This window comes from Bos taurus, chromosome 14, assembly GCF_002263795.3.
Source record: "Bos taurus isolate L1 Dominette 01449 registration number 42190680 breed Hereford chromosome 14, ARS-UCD2.0, whole genome shotgun sequence".
Classification (NCBI taxonomy): Eukaryota; Metazoa; Chordata; class Mammalia; order Artiodactyla; family Bovidae; genus Bos; species Bos taurus.
The window spans coordinates 33,705,568-33,723,354 of record NC_037341.1 but is presented as its reverse complement, the minus strand read 5'-3'; the positions used below and the strand labels follow the sequence as shown (position 1 = coordinate 33,723,354).

The following is a 17,787-nucleotide window of genomic DNA, read 5'->3' as shown; positions in this document are numbered from 1 at the left end:
ACTCCTCCGGTGGGTCTCAGGCTAGTTTGAATCCTCCATCATAATCTAATCCCCTCTTCCAGTAACGATGCCCACCCCCTACTTTATTCTGTGAGCTCCGTTAATGACTTTGTATCAGTGCCCTGGCTGACATCTAGAAGGAGATGAAGTTGAAAGAAAGTGAAAGTGTTAGTTGCTCTCTTGTGTCTGACTCTTTGTGACCGCATGGACTGTAGCCCTCCAGGCTCCTCTGTCCAGGGATTTCCTAGGCAAAATACTGGAGTGGGCTGCCATTCCCTTCTCCAGGGAGGTCTTCCCAATCCAGGGATTGAACCTGGGTCTCCTGCATTGCAGGCAGATTCTTTACCATCTGAGTCACAAACAGAAGTTAGATGGAAACGGTGTGTGTTCACATGCTTTATGCTGTCACCTGAAGAATTCCTCCTCCTCCTCCTCCTGAGCTTGTGTAACACAAGACCGAGACTGTCTCTTCACCTGAGCCAACCATATGCTGATTCCTGAGCAAGTCCTCCTGTGGGGAAGATTTCACAAGTCCATTTACAGGGTCATTTCTTTTCTCTGTGTCTTTGAACTCTTACCTCACAGACAACAAGGCGGAATTTTAAAATGGTGATCTTTGGAACCAAAGATGTTGGTGATACCTTGATGAGTAGACATAAAGACGTTATTGAGGGCTTCCCTGCTGGCTTAGTGGTAAAGAAACTGCCTGCCAATGCAGGGGATATGGATTGGATCCCTGATCTGGAAAGATCCCACATGCCCCATGGCAACTAAACCCCAACGCCACAACTACTGAGCCTGTGAGCTGCAACTACTGGAGCCTGCGTGCCCTAGAGCCTGTGTGCTGCCAGGAGAAGCCACCACAAGGAGAAACTTGCTTACAGCAGCAAAGATCCAGCACAGCCAAGAATAAAAACAGATGTTATTCCTGGTGGGAAGACACAATGGTGCAGCTGCTGAGAAAAACGATCTGGTGGCTCCTTAGAAAAATTAAACAGAGTTTCTGTATGACCCAGTAATTCTATTTCTGGGTCAACACCCAAAAGAAGTGAAAATAGAGGCTAAAACAGGTATTTGTTTACAGCAGCATCATTCACAATAGCCAGAGGCAGAAACAACTCAGATGTCCACTGATGAATGAATGAACAAACAAAATCTGGTCTATGACTACAATGGGGTATTAGTCACCCTAAAAAGGGAGTCAGTTCTGACACCCGCTACAGCATGGGTGAACTCTGGAGACATTATGCTAAGTGAAGTAAGCCAGTCACAAAAGGAAAAATATGGTATGATTCCTTTCATATGAGGTCTCTAGAATAGGCAGTTTCTTAGAGACACAAGTAGAATGTTGGCTGCCAGGGACTAGGGGAGGGAGAATGCGGAGCTAGTGTTTAATAGGTACAGAGTTTGAGTTTGGAAAGACAAAAAGTCCCGGTGATGGGAAATGGTTGTACAACAACATGAATGTACTTGTGTCTGTGAAATGTATACTTAAAAAATGGTTGAAATGATACATTTTAACCATTACGTTAAATATACGTTAAAATGTACATTACGTATATTTTATCACAATTAAAAAAAGGCTGTGCTTGCTCCCCTGTGATGGAAGAAACTGACTGTGTCAGTGGTGGTCAGAGCTCTCTGCTCTTAGTGACTCCTTTTTAAATTTTCTTTTAAAAATATTTATTTATTTATTTGGCAGGGATCTAGTTCCCTGGTCAGGGATCAAACCCAGGCCCCCTGCATTTTGAGTCTTAGCCACTGGATCATCAGGGAAGCCTGCTTAGTGATTCCTATGATGCAGTGAAGCATGGTCTTGTCAGACCATCAGAAGTTATGGGAGTGGGGGTAACAGTAAGGGAAGGGGTGCTGGAGGGTGATTTGAAATAGAACTGTGTTTTATCCCAATAACTCAGCATGTTGACTAAAACCCCCCTTCTCCTGTTTGACTTCTTTTCAAAGGAAAGTTGTACATAAACAATGAGGACCTACTGTATAGCACAGGAAACTATATTCAATATCTTGTAATAACCACAATGAAAAAGAATTGGAAACAGAATATATATCTTTCTACCAACCTAGCTGAATCACTTTGCAGTACACTTGAAACTAACACAACATTGTAAATTAACTATTGTTATTGTTCAGCTGCTTAGTCATGTCTGACTCTTTGCAGCCTCATGGACTGCAGCATGCCGGGCTCCCCTGTCTTCCACTATGTCCCAGAATTTGCTCAGATTCATGTCCATTGAGTCAGTGATGCTATCTAACCATCTCATCCTCTGCTGACCCCCTTCTCGTTTTGCTTTCGATCTTTCCCACCATCAGGGTTTTATCCAACGAGTCGGCTGTTTGCAGCAGGTAGCTAAAGTATTGGAGCTTATTAACTATACTTTAATTAAAGTATGAACTATACTTTAAAGCGCAACTATATTTCAATTAAAACGGAAAAGGAGAGTCACTATCACTCCTCGATTCTAGTTGTCTAATCACTGCAGAGTTGTTTTCTGAAAAGTCCAAGTCTGTTTTGACCCTGGCTAACAAAGGAGTTCAGTGTCCCCCATGACTTTACCAAAAAGATAGTGACAGTCGAGGGCACAAGGGATGGGTATTTGGGATGAGATCTTTGGCTTTTTTTTTTCAGTATTTATTTATTTTATTAATTGATTTGGTAGTGGTGTTGGGTCTTAGTTGCGACAAGCAGGATCTTAGCTGTGTCATGTGACATCTTTCCTGCGTCACATGGGCTCTAGTTGTGGCAAGTGGGCTCCAGGGTGGGTAGTCTTGGTAGCTGCGGCACTCGGGGATCTTTGGCCTTTGATCTAGCTATTTCTTGAATCATAAAGAGCAAAACATATCCTCTGGTTTTCTAAAACCAAAGCATTATATTGGTTGTCTTTCTGATGTTCAGAATTTCCCATTAAAACAAAGATTCATTATAGTGAAGGAATTGGAAATCGTGTCACTCCTGTGTAATTACAGAAAAAGGGAGTAAAGCGTGCAGGCTTCCAATGCCAGCCAGGTCTGTGTTCTTCATAAAAGCTCGGTGTCGCCTCTCTGTATTGCTCTCTTGTGATTACGGGTAGTTGTCAAGTTGAAAATGGTAAATGACCCTTCAGCCTTTGCTGAAAAACATTATCTATTCAATTAATGGCCCATAAAATGATTTAGGTAAAAGACAGGACGGTAATTTCTTCTTCCAAAGGAGAAAGACAATCCTGTCTCATTTACCAAACTTCAAGCTTTTAAAAGATTTTAGGAAATGTAAAATATCACTTACCTAGGATTCTAGAAGCCACAAGAGGAAACCAGGAGCAAGGAGGTAAAGACAGACTGAAGATGCATTTCTAAGAGGAAGAATCTTCATCCCCTCTTTCCTGTGTATGTGAACATTTATTCCTTGTCTTTCTATGGATGGATTGTTCACCTGATTAGGGCAAATGTTGATACGGAATGAGGTAAACAGTCATTCTGTGCACTTGAAAATTAAATGTGGAAAAAAGTGAATCTGGTCTCATATGGGATATCCATGAGTCTTTGCTGTAACACCCACGCTGTAAATCAGTAAAGTTACTCAATAAAAGTAATCTGAAATAGAAATCAAAGTGTGTGGGACACAGCGACACCCCCAGATCATCCTGTAGGGGGAGCTGTACTCTGGACGTCAGACGACAGAAATTTTCAGTAGTCTTCACCCCATGAGATTGTTAACTTTATCAATACCTGAAGAAGCTCTTCAATTCGGGATCTTACAATAACATAAAAAGGTTGATAGAGAATGGCTGGACCACACAATTGAGAGAATCCATTGGCTTAAACATGAGTTTCTATACTGCAAATACCTTATAGCCTGGCTCTGACATGAACCTCCATTTATTTCCTCAAGAAGAAGCTGGCGCACCCTCAGCGGGCGTGTCCGTTGGTCGAGCCTGGATCCCCTGGCTGCCTCGGTCCTTTCCTGGCTCCCTCTCTGCAACTTCCTGTGATCTGTTCTGACACCAGCCACCAGGTCTCTCTGTGCTTGCCCAGAGTTCTAAAGAGTTGAGGTTTGCTAGCGTTTGGAAGCCCATACCCCTCCCTGTGAGGTTCTCCCCACTGCTCTGCCCTGCAGTTCTCTGGTCTGTTTTATCCCAGGATCCCTCAGAGCCACGGGGTAGAAGCTGGATGTAGTGAGGATATCGTTCAATTTCAGTGTTAACAGAGCAGCATCCTGCTTGAATTGCACCTGAAAAATCCTCTCCTGCAAAAGGGGAGTTATGGACTCTGGGATTCATTCAGTTATGTATCCATCTATCCATCCATTGGTCTTTTTTTTCTCACAGTAGCCAAAGCAATCAAAAGCAGAAATTTGAGGACTTCTGTGGTGGTACACTGGATAAGAATCCACTTGCCAACGCAGGGGGCATGGGTTTGATCCCTGGTGTGGGAAGATCCCATACGTGGTGGAGCAGCTAAGTCTGTGCGCCACAACTATTGAGCCTGTGCTCTAGCGCCCATGAGCCGCCACTACTGAGACCTGTGCGCCCTAGAGCCTGTGCTCCGCAACAAGAGAAGACACCACAGTGCGAAGCCTACGCACCGCAATGAAGAATCGTCTCCACTCGCCACAACTAGAGAAAGCCCTCGAACAACAAGAAAGACCCAGCGCAGACAAATAGAAAATAAAAATAAATGAATAAATAAAATCCTCCACCTCTCATTAAAAAAAAAAAATCTGATTGTGTCATTTTCCTGAGCAAAATCTCCCCAAAGTTCCATTGTCCTTAGAACCAACCCCTTGTTTATCTTGGGCAGCATGTCACTCCTTCATTCGCCAAGTACTCATCGTGTGTTCTGTGCTCTGTGCAGGGCCAGGTTTGGATGCTTGGGATGGATCAGTAAAACAAGCAAATGAGATTTCTTGCATTCTGGCAAGGGGAGTTGGTTAAAAAAAAAAAAGCTACATAAGTAACCTATAGCTTGTTAGAAGGGGATGAGCATTATAAAAAAAGGTGGGGGGAGGGGGCGGGAACACTGGGCTTCCCAAGTGGCGCTAGTGGTAAAGAACCCACCAATGCAGGAGATGTAAGAGACACAGGTTTGATCCCTGGGTTGGGAAGATCCCCTGGAGGAGGGCACAGCAACCTACTCCAGTATTCTTGCCTAGAGAATCCCAAGAACAGAGGAGCCTGGAGGGCTATAGTCCATAGGGTCTCAAAGAGTCAGACACGACTGGAGCGACTTAGCATGCATGCACCCAGTGAAGGTGTGGGAGTGAGTTGCTTTTTAAATTAAGCCCCCTCGCTTGTCTCCTGCCCACAAGCCTCCTCATGCACTGACTACCAAGGCTCTGCCTCAGGACCTTTGCACAAGCTCTTCTGTGTCTCGCTCCTTTCCCCTATGCCCAGGTTGCTCCTCCCTTCCGTCAGTTCTCTGCTCAGATGCCGTCTCCTCTGAGAGGACTTTCTAGTTGCTACATCTAAAGTCCCAACCCCAGTGCCTTCTATTCTCTTACCTTTCTCTGGTTTTCTTTGTGATACCCCATTTTATCTAATTTGTATAGGTTTATTTATCTGTTGTCTCTCCCCATGCAGCAGAACAGAAGAACCATGAGGTCAGGTATTTTGTATAAATTTTCTACTTTTTTTTTTTAAATCACCACCATCTAGTATTTATTCCTTGCTAGGTTCTGAGCTGCTGCAATCTGTTCAGTTAAGTTCAGTGGCTCAGTTGTGTCGGACTCTTTACAATCCCATGGACTGCAGCAGGCCAGGCTTCCCTGTCCATCACCACCTGCTGGAGCTTACTCAAACTCATGTCCATCGATTGGTGATGCCATCCAACCATCTCATCCTGTGTCGTCCCCTTCTCCTTCTGCCTTCCATCTTTTCCAGCATCAGGGTCGTTTCAAATGAGTCAGTTCTTCGCAACAGGTAGGCAAAGTACTGAACTTTCAGCTTCAGCATCAGTCCTTCCAATGACTATTCAGAACTGATTTCCTTTAGGATGGACTGGTTGAATGTCCTTGCAGTCCAAGGGACTCTCAAGAGTCTTCTCCAACACCACGGTTCAAAAGCATCAATTCTTCAACACTCAGCTTTCTTTACAGTTCAACTCTCACATCCATACGTGACTACTGGAAAAACCATTAACTTTGACTAGACGGAACTTTGTTGGCAAAGTAATGTCTCTGCTTTTTAATATGCTGTCTGGGTTGGTCATAACTTTTCTTCCAAGGAGTGAGTATTTTAATTTCATGGCCGCAGTCACCATTTGCAGTGATTTTGGAACCCCAGAAATAAAGTCTCTCACTGTTCCAATTGTTTCCCTGTCTATTTGCCATGAAGTGATGGGACCGGATGCCATGATCTTAGTTTTCTAAATGTTGAGCTTTAAGCCAACTTTTTCATTCTCCTCTTTCACTTTCATCAAGAGGCTCTTTTGTTCTTCTTCGCTTTCTACCATAAGGGTGGTGTCATCTGCATATCTGAGGTTATTGATATTTCTCCCAGCAATCTTGATTCCAGCTTGTGCTTCATCTAGCCTTGCATTTCACATGATGTACTCTGAATATAAGTTAAATAAGCAGGGTGACAATATACAGCCTTGACATACTCCTTTCCTGATTTGGAAATAGTCCGTTGTTCCATGTCCCGTTCTAACTGTTGCTTCTTGACCTGCATACAGATTTCTCAGGAGGCAGATCAGGTGTCCTAGTATTTCCATCTCTTGAAGAATTTTCCACAGTTTGTTGTGATCTACACAGTCAAAGGCTTTGGCATAGTCAATAAAGCAGTAGTAGATGTTTTTCTGGAACTCTCTTGCTTTTTTGATGATCCAATGGATGTTGGCAATTTGATCTCTGGTTCCTCTGCCTTTTCTAAATCCAACTTGAACATCTGGAAGTTCATGATTCATGTATGGTTGAAGCCTGGCTTGGAGAATTGTGAGCATTACTCTGCTAGTGTGAGATGAGTGCAATTGTGAGGTAGTTTGAACAGTCCTTGGCATTGCCTTTCTTTGGGATTGGAATGAAAACTGACCTTTTCCAGTCCTGTGGCCACTGCTGAGTTTTCCAAATTTGCTGGCATATTGAGTGCAGCACTTTCACAGCATCATCTTGTAGGATTTGAAGTAGCTCAACTGGAATTCCATCACCTCCACTAGCTTTGTTCATAGTGATGCTTCCTAAGGCCCACATGACTCACATTCCAGGATGTCTGGTTCTAGGTGAGTGTGAGTGATCACACCATCATGATTATCTGGGTTGTGAAGATCTTTTTTGTACAGTTCTTCTGTGTATTCTTGCCACCTCTTCTTAATATCTTCTGCTTCTGTTAGGTCCATACCATTTCTGTCCTTTAGTGAGCCCATCTTTGCATGAAATGTTCTCTTGGTATCTCTAATTTTCTTGAAGAGATCTCTAGTCTTTCCCATTCTATTGTCTTCCTCTATTTCCTTGCATTGATCACTGAGGAAGGGTTTCTTATCTCTCCTTGCTATTCTTTGGAACTGTGCATTCAAATGAGTATATCTTTCCTTTTCTCCTTTGCCTTTTGTATATTTTATTTTCTTAGCTATTTGTAAGGCCTCCTCGGACAACCATTTTGCCTTTTTGCATTTCTTTTTCTTGGGGATGGTCTTCATCACTGCCTCCTGTACAATGTCCCCGATCTCCATCCATAGTTCTTCAGGCACTCTGTCTATCAGATCTAATCCCTTGAATATATTTGTCACTTCCACTGTATAATCCTAAGAGATTTGAATTAGGTCATACCTGAATGGTCTAGTGGTTTTCCCTACTTTGTTCAATTTAAGTCTGAATTTGGCAATAAGTAGTTCATGATCTGGGCCACAGTCAGCTCTTGATCTTATTTTTGCTGACTGTATAGAGCTTCTCCATCTTTGGCTGCAAAGAATATAATCAATCTGATTTTGGTATTGACCATCTAGTGCTGTCCATGTGTAGAGTCTTCTCTTGTGTTGTTGGAAGAGGGTGTTTGCTATGACTAGTGTGTTCTTTTGGCAAAACTCTGTTAGCCTTTGACCTGCTTCATTTTGTACTCCAAGGCCAAATTTGCCTGTTACTCCAGGTATCTCTTGACTTCCTACTTTTGCATTCCAGTCCCCTATAATGAAAAGGACATCTTTTTTTGGTGTTAGTTCTAGAAGGTCTTGTAGGTCTTCATAGAACTGTTCAACTTCAGCTTCTTCAGCATTATTCGTTGGGGCATAGACTTGAATTACTGTGATATTGAATGGTTTGCCTTGGAAACGAACAGAGATCATTCTATCATTTTTGAGATTGCATCCAAGTACTGCATTTCGGACTCTCTTGTTGACTTTGATGGCTACTCCATTTCTTCTAAGGGATTCTTGCCCACAGGAGTAATTATAATGGTCATCTGAGTTAAATTCACTCATTCCAGTCCATTTTAATTCACTGATTCCTAAAATGTCAACATTCACTCTTGCCATCTCCTGTTTGACCATTTCCAATTTGCCTTGATTCATGGACCTAACATTCCAGGTTCCTATGCAATATTGCTTTTTACAGCATTTGACTTACTTCCATCACTAGTTACATCCACAGCTGGGTGTTGTTTTTGCTTTGGCTCCGTCTCTTCATTCTTTCTGGAGTTATTTTTCCACTGATCTCCAGTAGCATATTGGGCACCTACCAACCTGGGGAGTTCATCTTTCAGTGTCCTATCTTTTTGCCTTTTTGTACTGTTCGTGAGGTTCTCAAGGCAAGAATACTGAAGTGGTTCTCCCTTCCCTTCTTCATTTTGCACTCTTTGATAATCTCTTTATGTACTTCAAACCTTTTCAGTCTTACCCCTCTGAGGTGGATTCTGTTGTTATCCTCTTTTTATAGGGAGGTTGCTAAGGCTCAAGGTCACACCGTGGTTTGAGGCTGAGCCTAGACAGAAACCCAGCTCACCTGACTCCAGGCTTCTGTTCCTCACTCTCTCACAGTGCTGTCTGCTTCCAGAAGGCCCATCATTTGGAAGACAGGTTTCCATAGGACCGGAGTCCAAGGCCCTTCCCAGCCCCTACTGAGATGCTTGGTTTCTGGGGTAGAGGATCATTTAGGCCAATATATTGGCCTAAACTATATATATATATATATATGCATGTGTGCTTAGTTGCTTCAGACTTGTCCATCTGTTTGAGACCCTAAAAGCCTATAAGCTATAGCCTGCCAGGCTCCTCTGTCCATAGGATTCCCCAGGCAAGAATACTGGAATGAGTTTCAGGGAGAACTGGGTCTATCCCTGGGTTGGGAAGATCCCCCAGAGAAGGGCATGGCAGCCCACTCCAGTATTCTTGTCTGGGAAATGCCATGGACAGAGGAGCCTGCTGGGCTATACAGTCCATGGTGTCATAAAAGAGTAGGACATGACTCAACACAACAATATGTAGATGTGTTTTTGTATGTGTGTGTGTATATGTGTGTGTATATATATATGTGTGTGTGTATATATATATATATTCCTCCAAGTTTGCCCCACATCTCTACCATGTCTCTCTCTCCTGTTGATAAGCTCAGGCAGATAGTAGGAACACCTCAGGCTTCATTCTTCTTCCTGTCCTAAGGCTCAGAAAGAGCCAGCTGGAATCTACCTGCTCTGGGCTTGCTTCCATCAGCCTGGGCCCCACAGGGTGAGGGGTTCCTGCTAAGCCCACAAGCTTTAGGGGCCCCAGAGTTCCTCTTACGTACACTTGTTTGTTGACATAGGACCTTCTGAGCTATATTTTTCCTCCCATGGAAATTTCTCTGCTGCTGCTACTGCTGCTAAGTCGCTTCAGTAGTGTCTGACTCTGTGCGACCCCAGAGACGGCAGCCCACCAGGCTTCCCTGTCCCTGAGATTCTCCAGGCAAGAACACTGGAGTGGTTTGCCATTTCCTTCTCCAGTGCATGAAAGTGAAAAGTGAAAGTGAAGTCGCTCAGTCGCTCTTAGCGACCCCATGGACTGCAGTCTACCAGGCTCCTCCATCCATGGGATTTTCCAGGCAAGAGTACTGGAGTGGGGTGCCATTGCCTTCTCTGGGAAATTTCTCTAGTGCTTCTAAATTATGCATCTTGGAGACGCTGTTTTGTCCTCTATCAGAGCTCCTTTATAGGGGTGGGGGTACCGATGGGAAGAAGGCCTTGACCTCTCCCCCTAAAGGTGAGAGAGTCTGACCCTACACAAAGCAACATGCATTTGGACTTAGTTTTCATTTCGACAAAGAGGTGATGATTTTCCGAAGTGACATATAATCATTAACGTCCTAGTTGGATTGGAAAATGGATCTCTTTTTGCAGCTTCTGTGCTTAAACCACTTCATCACACTGTTGTCTTTGGGTAATTTCAATGAGAGTAGAGATTGTCTAGCAGAGTATCACATCTCCAATAATACGGTGGCTGGGTAAAGGACAGGGGGAGGAGAAGGAATTATATGAATCATATTCTGTTTCCTAGAATATCTGGTTTGCATGTCTATGGGGGAGCAAGGCTGGTTGACGATTCAACATCTACTTAATGCATTCTGACCTTCTGTGGTACAGAGTTCTGTAATCGGTGACACCAGTGTGTAAAATCGACATTTTTTTTTTGGTAAATATAGTTATTCATTTACTTTATTTGGCTGCACTGGATCTTGGTTTCAACACACAGAATCTTTGGTTGCAACGTGTGAACTCTCAGCTGTGGCATATGGGATCCAGTTCCCTGACCAAGGATCAAACCCAGGGCCCCTGCATTGGGAGCCTGGACTCTTAGCCACTGGACCACCAGGGAAGTCCCTAAAATCTACATTCTTAGCCACAAGGACATTGTTTGACTGCAATACTGCTTCAGGGACCTAAGATTTGTATTCTGAAATAGAGCTCCTGAAAAGATCTGGTTTGGTCCTAAGAAGAACCTTCTGTTATTGAATATTAAACCCCTATTGTCTATTTTGTAGGAAGGAGATGATTCTGTTTATGGTTCTTTGTCTACCTCTGCTGAGTGTGTGTGCATATGGCTAGTTGGGCAAAATTCAAAATCAGGGACTTCCCTGGTGGTCCAGTGGCTAAGACTCTGCACTCCCAGTGCAGGGGGCCCAGGTTCAATCCCTGGTCAGGGAACTAGAGCCCACATGCTGCAACTAAAAATCCCGGATGCCACAACTAAGACTCAGCACAGCCAAATGAATAAATAAATGAAAATGAATTTAAAAAATGTTTAAAACCAGAAGATTCCATCTGCAAGTCCCAGGGTCCTTTGAGAGCCCAAGCAAAGGAAAAACTCAAGCGTGGTACCAGTTTATGCTCTTAAAGGATTCAAGTCTTCTGCTCTAATGGCTTCTATGACAGAGAGAATGAAACAGGAAAGTGTTAGTTGAAGATCACAGAGCCTACTGATTCTTGGAAGAAATTATTGTGATACATTAAGGATCAGGCTAGTTCAGGGAATTCCCTGAAGGTCCAGTGGTTAGGACTCGACCTTTTAATGCTAAGGGTCTGGATTCAATACCTGGTTGGGGAACTAAAATCCTGCAAGCCTGCAAGCTGTGCTTTGAGGAAAACAAAAGGATCAGGCTAGCTTAAGCGTTATGAGCACTGCACGTTGGATCATATTGATGGCTACTGCTTTCACCCCATGGATTCCCAACAAAGCTTATAATTGAAATGGACATAAAAAGCAGTGCCATGTGAATTTTACAAAGCAGCTAATTTGATGTGAAATGGAAATACTTTGAAACTAAAGAGAGAACATAAAAGTCCATTCAATAAATACATCAGATAATAAAATAGATAATTTCCAGTAACCATTAGGGAGCAATGCTGAAAGAAAAATGAGATGAAGGAGGAAATATTGGATGGAGTCACAGATGTTCTGTTAAGCACTGTGCTATATAGATGATGAAACTGGACTTGATCAGCCAGATCTAATATCAACAAATTCAATGAAAGATAAATGTAAAGTCCTTTGGTTTGTCAAATAAAAGTCAGCCGCAGAGGTACAGGGTAGGGGGGATTTAACTTGGCTGCACCTGTGCGTTAGCTTTTAGTGGCTGACCAGAGATAGTGTTAAGAAGGAATCTGAGGGGTGGGATGGGGAGGGATATGGGAGGGAAGTTCAAGAGGGAGGGGATATATGTATACCTATGGCTGATTTATGTTGAGGTTTGACAGAAAACAACAAAATTCTGTAAAACCATTATCCTTCAAGTAAAAAATAAGTAAACTTAATTAAAAAAAATGAAGAAGGACTCTGAGGACACTGCCGAATTCCAGGGAACAGTGTGCCACGCCGATCAGCACTGTCTGGTGTAGACGCAGGGAGTACGTAGGCAGCGAGTAGCGTTACATAAAATCATCTCTGCACTTGAGTGCAAGGAAGGTTCCGAATGTGTCCACAACATGAGTGCCGCAAATCATTTGTCTGTGTTAGAGGATATATAGAGGAAGGAGGTGAGGTGATCCCCAGCAAGGGTGCTGTGCTCAGTACTGGGTGCTGGACTTTGTGAGGGACATTGATGGACTCCCTAGAGAGTGTGGAACCAGGGCACCTGGGGTGGGGAAGTGATCTGAAACCACGTCGGAGAAGAACGACTGAAGTGCTAGGGAAAGCCTGGGTATGAAAAGAGTTGAGAGGATCACTTACTGCTCTGATTAGAAGAATAGATAGTTAGATACAGATATGTAGACATGTATAGATATCTATATAGATATAACTATAACTGCCATGTTGAAGAAGAACTAGGTTTATTCAGAAGGCAGAAAGAGGACCAACAAGTTGAAGTTATAAGGACTCAGATTTCCACTTAATTTTTTTAAAATTTTATTTTATTTTTAAACTTTACATAATTGTATTAGTTTTGCCAAATATCCAAATGAATCCGCCACAGGTATACATGTGTTCCCCATCCTGAACCCTCCTCCCTCCTCCCTCCCCATACCATCCCTCTGGGTCGTCCCAGTGCACTAGCCCCAAGCATCCAGTATCGTGTATCGAACCTGGACTGGCAACTCGTTTCTTACATGATATTTTACATGTTTCAATGTCATTCTCCCAAATCTTCCCACCCTCTCCCTCTCCCACAGAGTCCATAAGACTGTTCTATACATCAGTGTCTCTTTTGCTGTCTCGTACACAGGGTTATTGTTTCCATCTTTCTAAATTCCATATATATGCGTTAGTATACTGTATTTATGTTTTTCCTTAATTTAAGGAAAGATTCCTTAGTAATTTGGTTTTCTGCAATGAAATGGTGAGGCTCCTACTGGTGGAGATGTTTTAGCAGTGACCAGATGGGTTAAGAACTTCCCAGGTGTGCAATGGTAAGGAATCTACCCACTAATGCAGGAGATGCAGGAGACACAGGTTTGATTCCTGGGTGGAAAGTTAGTGAGCTTTTATTATTCCTGGAATAGGAAATGGTAACCCACTCCAGTATTCTTGCCTGGAAAATCCCATGGATAGTGGAGCCTGGTGGGCTACAGTCAGACACGACTTAGCAACTGAGCAGGCATGCAGATGGCTTAAATTGTCAATTTTTCAAGGATGTTATAGAACAGATCAGAAGTTTGAATGAAAGGATGTCTGAGTCCTCTAAGGTCCTCTGACTCTAAGACAAGGGAGATCGGGGAAATGAGAGATAGAGGGAAAGGCAGGCTGGCTCTGAATGTCCACCAGGAAGTAAGCTTACTTAAAGGTCTTAATTCCATTGCTCTGGCCTCAGAGACCCAGCACATCTTACCTGATCATCAGAAAGCCTAGCCCTGTTTGGGCTGGCCTGCCCTCCTACTCTGCAGCCTTGCTTATCTCAGCCACTGATGGGGCTAGTCTCCTTAGATGCCTGGTTCCCAACCCCAGGCTTACCCTGACCCTGACTTTGACCCAGGCCTTGCCGACTGCCCTGAGCTTTCTGTCCAGCAACTCTCTGACAGGAAATGGGCAGATGGGGCAATACGATAGAAGATGGGAAAGTCCTGACCTCTATTACAACTAGAAAGTTATTTAGTTTTTTAAAAAAGCACATCCAAGGTAATGTTTAATTAATGTGCTGTTTCTGAGATGAAAAGTGATTTCTAATAATGTTTCAGCCTTGACTTTGTCAATATTTTAACCAAAGACTTGGATAAATATAAATAAAGTTTACTTATGAAGTTTGTGGACAACATGAAGTCAAAGGGGACAATAAATATATGGGATCGAAATTCCAAAAGATCATATTGCCTGGCTAGGATAGCAAATAGATCTAAGAAAGAGAAATATAAAAGAGGTTAATATAAATTTTAACAGTGGAATTTGAAAGCCCAACTGAACAAAGTTGCATGGGAAAGACTTATAGACAGGCAGCTGTTTTGAGTAATTTGGAGCAGTATGGTCTAATAGAAAATTACAAGCCATAGATATAATTTTATATTTTCCAATAGATCTAATAATAAAAAGAATCAGACAAAATTAGTTTTGATAGTATGTTTTATTGAACCCAATTTATCAAAAATATCATTTCAACAACTAATCAATATAAAAATTATTGATACCTTTACATTTTTATACAAAATCTTTGAAATCCAATGTGCATTTTACACTTAGAGCATATCTCAATCCAGAAGTTAAATTCACTAGAAATACTCAATCTGTGCTTAGATTTCATAAGACTTACTGTTGGAAAAGTAGATTCACATATCCAAGTTGTTTTAAACATCAGTTCAGTTCAGTTCAGTCACTCAGTCATGTCCAACTCTTCATGACCCCATGGACTGCAGCATGCCAGGCTTCCCTGTCCATCACCAACTCCCGAAGCTTGCTCAAACTCATGTCCATTGAGTTGGTGATGCCATCCAATCATCTCATCCTCTGTTGTCCCCTTCTCCTCCTGCCTTCAATCTTTCCCAGCATCAGGGTCTTTTCGAAAGAGTCAGTTCTTTGCATCAGGTGGCCAAAGTATTGGAGTTTCAGCTTTAGCATCAGTCCTTCCAATGAATATTCAGGACTGATTTCCTTTAGGATGGACTGGTTGGATCTCCTTGCAGTCCAAGGGACTCTCAAGAGTCTTCTCCAACACCACAGTTCAAAAGCATCAATTCTTCGGCACTCAGGTTTCTTTATAGTCCAACTCTCAAATCCATACATGACTATTGGGAAAACCATGCTGCTGCTGCTGCTGCTAAGTCGCTTTAGTTGTGTCCAACTCTGTGTGACCACCAGGCAGACCACCAGGCTCCGCTGTCCCTGGGATTCTCCACACTGGAGTAGGTTGCCATTTCCTTCTCCAATGCAAGAAAGTGAAAAGTGAAAGTGAAGTCGTTCAGTTGTGTCCGACTCTTAGTGACCCCATGGACTGCAGCCCACCAGGCTCCTCCATCCACGGGATTTTCCAGGCAAGAGTACTGGAGTGGGGTGCCATCACCTTCTCCAAAGTGATGGGACTGGATGCCATTATCTTAGTTTTCTGAATGTTGAATTTTCTGCCAACTTTTCCACTCTCCTCTTTCACCTTGATCAAGAGGCTCTTTAATTCTTCTTTGCTTTCTGCCATAAGGGTGGTGTCAGCTGCATATCTGAAGTTATTGATATTTCTCAATATCAGTATCGATCTTGATTGGCTTGTGGCTGCCATATTGGGCCATGCGGCTTCAGATGATTTAGTTGGCTGGAGTTGTTTAGGAGTCTATAGTGCAATGGGGCTATTAATAATGTAAAATAAGAAAGGTATAGTATTTGGAACAAGAAAGTTGACAGCTTTGTTCTACTTCACTTCATTTAGACTTACCTAAGAGCATTTCATTCAGGATTAAAAGGGATATAGACAGGCTGGAGGGGGAGTGCCTATATGTGGGTATAAGAAGTAGGTGGTGGGTGGTGGGGCATGGTTGTTACTTCCTGGTAAATGGAGAGCTGGCTGGTGGGATGAGACTTACCCAAGAACATAGGCTTAGGGCCAGCATGGAAACAGAGTTAAGAACTTTCCAGTGGTCACACAGGGGGTCCTGTGAATTAGCGGACTCCTAACTCCTGGAGGGCAACCACCTTCTGAGGGAGATACCACAGAGGATTCCAGGAATGAATGGCATTTTGGCTTGGATCAACCTCACAGTCCTTTTCAAGTTTGATTTTACAAATTCCTTTCCCTGCTCCCCGCCCCTCACCTCACCTCCCAGGTCCCTTCCACTTTGGGGACTATTCAAGATTCTTTTTGGCAGGACTGGGGGCAGGGGTGGGGGTGGGGCAAGAAAATAACATTTATGAGTTAGAAGGGACTTTGGAGACTGTCTGGATGAGACACCCAACCATAAGAAGGGTTGGGTGTCTGTCTACTCAATGTCATATGGCTGTCAGACTCAGGTGTCTGGAAGCTGGCACTTCTCCATTATAGTCTCTCCAGGTGAACATAAGCCTTGTTAAAAAGGAGACTTTTTTAAGGAGAAGTTACAGGGAGCAGGGCTGTCCTTTTTTTTCTCACTTGGAATGAAAGGAGCTACTCCTGTTTGCCTACCAGGACTCCTGAAAGGTCGACGCTGATTTCCTTCAGCGGAAACCAGTGCATGGCCGCCACCTACAGGACTTGTGGGAAATCGACGCTTGGCTTTCGGGAAGGACAAAGGTCCCAGATACTCATCTCAGGTCACCTGAAAATTTTTGTCAATGGCTACCCACTCCAGTATTCTTACCTGGAGAATCCCATGGAGAGAGGAGGCTGGCGGGCTACTGTCCATGGGGTCGCAAAGAGTCAGACATGACTGAGCGGCTAAGCATACATTCAAAAAAGACCGCTAACCAGCAGTTTTCCAGAGGGGCAAGGTATACCTAGGAGTAGAGAAGAGGTCATGTGCCTCTTGGATATGTCGTCAGGACCATCTTAAAAATCCCTCCCTTCTTCCTCAAAGGCCCACAGTTTGCGGAGGCTTTTCTCCTTTGGCTTTTAAATACTTTTTCTTTCAAAACATCATCTTCTGGTAAAATACAATTACTAAGAGTGTTACACAAGAGAGGCAGGATGGAGAAGTGGGAACAACAACACAGGCTTTTCACTCGGACAGAACTCAGGTTGAGATCCTGACCACGAGGACATTTAATGGGTGACTACGTGCTTGGTTTCTTCATCTGAGAATAATAATGTGGTTGTCATGAGGATTAAAGACGTAGAAGGTCTAGTAGCAAGTTCTCCAAGGCTAACTGATGAATTTTTTTTAAAGAATTTTTTTTTTTAATGTGGCTGCTGCTGCTGCTAAGTCGCTTCAGTTGTGTCCTACTCTGTGCGACCCCATAGACGGCAGCCCACCAGACTCCTCTGTCCATGGAATTCTCTAGGCAAGAATACTGGAGTGGGTTGCCATTTCCTTCTTTGTTTTTAATGTGGACCATTGTTTTTTCAAGTCTTTGTTGAATTTGTCACAACATCGCTTCTGTTTTCATGTTTTGTTTTTTTTTGGTGGAGAAGCATGTGAGATCTTAGCTCCCAGACCAGGGATTGAACCCGCAACCCCTGCATTATCCGCCCACAAACTTTCCTTTTCAACTGTCACTTACTGGTGCCTTTCTGATGGTGTTGGCCCTATTCTGACTTGCAGAATACTATGATTTGTGTCTTTGTCTCATCTCCACTTTTAGACTATATACTCATCGTGGATTGGGACTGGATTGACATGTTTCAAGTCTCCACAGCATGTGACATCCTGGTTACCCATAGAAGGCACTTAAAATGAGCTTTAAAAGTGGAAGTCCAAAGTACAGAAAGACACTGATAGGAATATCAGGGGAAATTATTGGTAATACAATAGATCTGATTGCTGGAACTATTTTTCCTATTTTCAGTAACTGTTC

The 17,787-nt window shown here is 43.2% G+C and overlaps 1 protein-coding gene and 1 non-coding gene across 3 annotated transcripts in view; both read left to right on the top strand.

Moving 5' to 3' along the window:
* SLCO5A1 (solute carrier organic anion transporter family member 5A1) overlaps positions 1 to 17,787 on the top strand; it is a 287,931-nt gene that overhangs the window by 47,577 nt on the left and 222,567 nt on the right. The gene's annotated exons all lie outside the window — the stretch shown is intronic.
* TRNAG-CCC (transfer RNA glycine (anticodon CCC)) lies at positions 11,024 to 11,096 on the top strand. The gene has a single exon. It is a non-coding gene; the product is annotated as a tRNA-Gly (tRNA).